The sequence below is a fragment of the Octodon degus genome, unplaced genomic scaffold (genome assembly GCF_000260255.1).
Source record: "Octodon degus isolate 3935 unplaced genomic scaffold, OctDeg1.0 scaffold00550, whole genome shotgun sequence".
NCBI lineage: Eukaryota > Metazoa > Chordata > Mammalia > Rodentia > Octodontidae > Octodon > Octodon degus.
Window position 1 is genome coordinate 46,322 of NW_004525126.1, and position 6,492 is coordinate 52,813.

At 42.8% G+C, this 6,492-nt stretch overlaps 1 non-coding gene across 1 annotated transcript; it reads right to left on the bottom strand.

Annotated features, from left to right (window-relative positions):
* Window positions 1-3,728: 3,728 nt before the first annotated feature.
* On the bottom strand, window positions 3,729-3,892 carry LOC111814800. Its single transcript, XR_002819687.1, has one exon. It is a non-coding gene; the product is annotated as a U1 spliceosomal RNA (small nuclear RNA).
* Window positions 3,893-6,492: the final 2,600 nt, after the last annotated feature.

Consider the following 6,492-nt stretch of genomic DNA (forward strand, 5'->3'; position numbering starts at 1 on the left):
TACAACCTTGAAGCAGGACAGTTCCACAATATTCCTTTTCCTGTCTCTTGCTTTCCTTCACCACCGCCTTCTTCTTGAACATCCATCGGACCTGGGCTAGGACTGGGTCTCTATTCCAATACTCTGTGAGGTTTTTATCATGAATGGGTTTGGGACTTTGTTAAATGCTCTCTCTGCATGTATTGAGTTAGTCATTTGGTTTTTGTTCTTGGCTCTTCTAATAAATGTATGTTATATTTAATAATTTTTTGAATGATTATTTTAGTTTTTGATACAGGGTCTCACTGTGCAGTTCAGGATGCCCTTGAACTCACTGTGTAAGCCAGGGTGGCCCAAAACTCTCTGCAAACCTCTGCTCCACTTCCCAAGTGCTGGGATTCCAGGGATTCACCACTACACCCAGTCTATTGCTTCCATTCTTTGGCATATGTTGAAGCATCCCTACACCCCCAGGATAGATACTGCCTAGTCATGGTGTACAATCTTTGTGATTTGCCTCATTCTGTTTGACAGTATCTTATTGAAGATATTTGTGTCCAGTCTTCATGAGGCAGATAGGCCTGTACTTCTCTTTGCTGGTTGATTCGTTCTATGGTTCGGTATCAGCTAATTCTTGCTTCCAAGAATCTGTTTGGGAGTACTGCTTCTCTTTCAATGTCCATAAAGTATTTGAGAAGGACTGGCATTAGGCCTTCTCTACATTTCTTGTAGAATTGAGTCTTGAATCTGTGAGAATGTGGGATTTCCTTTATTAGTAAGTTTTAAATTACATCTTCAGTTTCATTGATGGTAATTAATTTATTCAGAATTTTTAAAATTTCTAGGGCCAGCTTTGGTAACTCTTATGTATCCAGAAATCTCTCCATTTCTTCTGTTTTCAATCTTATTAGAATACAGGTTCTGAAGATGGTTGTTGAGGACTCATGAAGTAATTATTATATCATTTGAACTACAAACTATTGGCTACTGGTTGCATTTTACTCGCTCCTAAACATACCAGGTATAGTTTCCTACAAAAAAAAATAAGTACACAATATCATGGAGAAGTTTTCCTAAAAATCAGAGCTATATGTTCCATACAATAGAGAATGGAGTGTTACTATCTTCCTAAAAAAATTCTGCAAAAGAATCCTGGAGCAGACAAGTGTGCAGACAGCTTAGACATCACAAGAAACTCCTACAAATACAGAGAGACCAGCAAAATGTCACGTATGTGTGACCAAAACAGTCAGGAAACCAAAACCACAACTGAGCAGTGTAACTGATCTTGTATATGGAATGTGCTACTTTCATGTATGTGAACTGCCTTGCATATAATCATTCAAGTAAAGATTATTTTTGTGGTAGAGTTTTACTTGTATATTTACTGTAGCACACACATTTTTTCAAATAAACCACTACAAAGCAGCTCTGAGCAGGATATAAGTGCCCAATTGGCTTTCCATGCCTACTTGGCAGTCTGTCCATGCTGAGGCCCCTGGTCTGGAGATGGCAGGGGATGCATAGGAAATGAACCTCTGAGAGTCCTTGATCCCAGCTGAGGCCTGCAGTGGTGGGTGAAGCCTCGAAGCCTCCCAGGAGAAGACATGGCCACAGCTAAGGATGCCTGCTCCAAGCTCCATTAACTAGAAAAGGACTGTAGCTGCAGACATCTCACTCCTGTGGGGAAGCCCTTCCTGGAGGTAACATAGTTCTCCTAAGTGGACACGATCGATTAATGGAGAAATCACTGAGTGGACTTCCTGGTCCGTGAATAGTCCTGCTCAGATGTCCATGCTCTTCAGTATTCCCCACCTTTGATAAGTAAATAAATATGGGCCACCCAGAGGATGTCTTTGTCTTAACCGTTACAAAATCTCAAAATCTGTGAAAGGGTTTTTATCATCCTGGAGCCTTAAAAATCAAAGCAGTTAACTGTTTGTTTTCTTGCTTGCTTGCTTTGTTGCTTGCTTGCTATTTAGGACACGGTCTACAGGGTCTCATTCCATAGATCTCTCTCATAGTGATCCGCCAGTGTTCAGCCTCCCAAAAGCTGGGATTATAGTTATGTGCCAACCTCTCAGTCTCAATGGCATCTCCTTAAGCCCTGGAGGCAGGGCCACATGGCAAGCATGGAACCCTGGCTGCTGCACTCTGCCTAAGCAGGCGCTTTCCTCTGTTGAGTTATCTAGCTGACCATTAACTCTTTTATTTAATTCTTCTGTGTACACTCATTTGGGAGGTTGTAGGTTTAATCAGTTTGCAATAACTAAGGGATACTGTCCATGTGTTTATTTATTTGATTTTTTTGAGAATTGGTCTGACTGTAGTACAGGCTGATCTTCAATTCAAGCCTATTCCCCTGCCTTTTGCTCCTGCTGACTTGTGGGATTATAGGTGTGCATCCCTTCCCTTACCTGCTGTACATAATCATCTATATATTTCTTTTTAGATTTATTAATCAAACAGTTGATGTAGGAGACAATGGTTTCCTGAACAGTTATAGCATATTTAATATCTTATTTTATTGATATCTCATTTTTCCGCTAAGTGTACATGGTATAGTGGGAAACTCCTGAGAAAACAGGAAGGGAAGAGGTGACAGGTATGACCTGTCCAAAAGACAGGAAAGCAAATCATATATGCTGTGAGCGTCAGCTAGGCCTGTGCGTGGAACATGCTGTCATGCGTGGCAAAGGTAATACTGGTGTTGAATTTTTCAATTTTTATTATATTTGATATAGAAATGTACTTCTATTCTTGTTTAGATTTTGTAAGCAGGTCAATGGATGATGTTGAAAATGATGTTTCTTGTCAACATTATAGATACTAAAATTTAATTTTATGTTATTTCATTTTTCTGTTAAGTATACATTGTTTAATATAATAAAATATACAATTAATAAATTTGTACATAGAAATACCCCTAAAAGCAGATATATTTATATAGTCCCCATCACGCAGCTTGCAAATCAATTTAACACACTCCTCCTCACATGTGGGCATCCTGTGCACGGTGATGAGCAAAGCTGATCCTGTATGCAGGGTGAGTGTGAAACACATAACTCCATTAAGAGCTTTATAGGAAAGGAAGAGAAAGAAACAGAAGGAAAGAAAGAAATAGAACAGAAAGAACAGAAATAGCCCAGCAATTGAAATAGCTTCGACCTGGCTCTATAGCGCTCAGCTCAGGGTTCAAGTAACTGCTGGCAAACATTCGCATGAAATAAACACCTAGCAGTGACACTGGCACTTCACTGTACTGCTTGGTTTTCAGGCTGTGAGCTCACCTGGTCTGGTCAGCAGCTAGACCTTTTCACTCTATTCTGTTTCTCCAAGTGTGGCATGGGACATTGCTCCTTCTGAGCAGAAAAGCGCAGACTTTGGGACCCTCGTGCTAGTGAAGAAGAGAGCGATGGACGAAGCAGGTCTGTCCACAGAGCCATGTCATCCGAGAAGAACGCTGCGTGTCCAAGCCCACGTAAGTTTGGAGTGTCAGTAGAGAGCCGTCAACAAACACAAAGTGAAAAATCAAAAACATCTTTTTCCATATATTTAAGGACAATAATCTTCCAATTAAACAAATACATACAAAGCAAACCTAAAATATATGTAGAAAAATCATTTAACTCAGCAGGCACCTGCAAAATTTATGTATTTCTTCACAGGCCAATTTCACAAAACGACTATAACAAATGAAACAAACAGACCAAACTATAGCACTTTAAGCCTTTTGTTGAACCACGAAGCAAGGGAAAGTGCGAACTCAGTCCCCCACTACCACAAACTATGCAGTCGAGTTTCCCGCATTTGGGCAAATCGCAGGAGTCAGCACATCCGAAGTGCGATGGATAAGCCTCGCCCTGGGAAAACCACTTTCGTGATCCTGATATGTCCCGTGCCAGGTAAGTATGAGTGCTGCTCCGCCCTCCCCTACGAAGACTCCTGCGAGCCTCACTCTGCAGTCAGGCTCATTTACCTTCACGCACTCTCGGCTATGCCTAGCTCATCCACGCAAGAGATGCGCTGGGCTGCGAAACTGCCCTAAGCTATCTCCCTGGTCACAGGAAAATCATCAAGCTTCAACACCAGGGCTCCAACCAGCAACCCCTGAGCTTCATTATCTGCGTAGGACACGCCCTCCCGTGGCATGACATGATGCCATTCACTGAAGCATACGCCCGGCCCCGCCCCCACGCCGTCCACCCCGCCCACCCGCGCTGGGGCATTCCCAGGGCAGTGATGTCCCTCTCTATTCCTCTTGTTCCCTCAGCCAAGTGGGGAATTTATGTTTAGGTGGATGTCACTTGAAAATATACTCATAAGTGGAAAAGAACCAGACACACATGTTTGAATATCGTATAGTTTCCCTAGTATAAGAACTCAAAAGAAGAAATACAAATAGAAAGGTATAATACAATTAAAAGGAAAGCAAAAAATTAACGACTAGACAATGAAGAGAGAACAAGCAGAAGAGCTAGGAAGCATGACAGAGGCAAGCCATACACTTATATGTACAAGATGGGTTAGCAATGATCCTGAGAATCTGCACAAGATTTTCGAATCTAGCAGTTAATTGGAAGGATTCTCGCCCTGGTTAACAATATACACTGACACCTGTGAACTAAGCAACTGCACTGAAGATGACAATTTGTAATAACAGATGTAATCAACTTTACCTGAGCACTGGTGCTTGTAATCTCATTGGTTGACCATTGTTTTGTCCCACTTCATGCCCACCTAAGCCATCTCCCAAGTTCTCCTCCACCTTAGACCTTCCTCAGTACATGGTTTTGCTCTAGGTAAGAGTCCCTTAGGGCCAGCCAAATAGCTCAGCAGATTGAAGCTTCTGCAAGGAGGTGCAGGGGCCTGGGTTTGGATCCCAGGACCTGCCTTGCCAGCTCCTCCCCTGAGACATGGTGAGAGGGTAATTGAGACTGCGTGTGGTATTACTGACCTGTAATCCCAGCTCTTAGGAGGTTGTAACCAGGTAGATCACTAGGAGTCCAGTCTAGTCATGAGACCCAGAACACCCTTCACTAAGAAAAAAAAATGTCCCTGCAAGAGCCATCTTCTTGGGGACCACCTACTCAAGGCCTCCCTCCTTTACCTCTCTTGGACAGGTGCTTTCTCTCCCCCAGTAAATATATTCTGCTCATAGCCTCTGTTCCTAAAATTCATTCCTCAGTTTTACAGAACACAAAATCATCCCAGGTACCTGTCAGCTCAGGAGTTTTATTCTCTCCCCCATATCATTTGGAGGTCATCCATAGAGATCATTTTTCCTGGTATCACAGCAACTTCCATTGGAATCCAAGTCAGGGCACCATCGCAGACTCCCTCTGGGCCCACATTTTGCTCCTGCTTCTCAGGCATGCAGTCCTGCTCAGGTCCATTCTCGTGGTTCTGTCCCAAGTCAGACTGCCCCCATTTACCCCGTGCCCCGGTCTGTGCAGAGCCCAGCCTGTCCCACTATGGACCAGGCTTAGATCGCCACCTGCGCCTTCCAGTGCTCACTGCCATTCTGCAGACATATTGCCCACATTCCTAGCCTGAGCTGAAAGGAACGTTCAAAATTCTTCCATTTTAACAAATTCCATTAATACCTAGATGAAGTTGAAAAATGATCACCTCAGCTTGGCCCTCCTTGGCATTGCTCCAATTCCCGCCCTCACTTATTTGCACACTGCTTCTCTGGTGAAGTCAATTAAATGGTTTTGACTTCTTCATCAACACATAGTGGCTATTCATTCCATGCCCACATAAGCTCGCTTTTTCTCCTTGCACTTCACTGTGTTTTTGACATATATCCCTTGGTATGTATCCACTGCATAAGAACGAAACCACAGGGTAGAGTCCTTATGCATCTTCAGGCACTTGGGCCTTTGAAATTACCACAAAGTGGTTCCCCACACAAAATCATAAATAAAGAGCTAAACAAGAGTGATGTAGGAAGTAGAGTGATAGGTCTTTCTCAAATGAAAAGGGAATAAAGAAAGGAAGGAGGTAGGGAGAAGAGGTAAGGAAAGGAAAAAGGAATTACAATGTGCTGAGTACCATCCCCACACAAGAAATATAAAGATTATATACAGCAAACATGCACAAATTAAAAATAAAGGGACTCAGATTTTGATGCTGGTGATAGGTCTGCACTTGGGAATACCTGACACTCGGGCTTAAACACTGAGAAAGGAGGTTCATGGAAAGACTTTGCAAAGGTTTCCAGAGGCAATCTAGAAAAGGTCTAAAATTGTCTAACATGAGCTTCATGAATGACAGACCTCTCAGCTGAGAATGCTGAGAGAATTCACTCATTCAAAGAGCACCATCAGGAGGATTCTGCTTGCAACTGGACCCCGATGACATTGGGACTTCAAAGTTTCAGTGCATGTTTGTTGCCTTCAAAGATAAAATGTCACCAATGCCTTAAACCAGAGCAACCTCCTTAGTTTTTGTTTGCTCTTTCCAAAGACGTCACTGATTAGGGAATGGTGGGACATGACAGTGATCCGA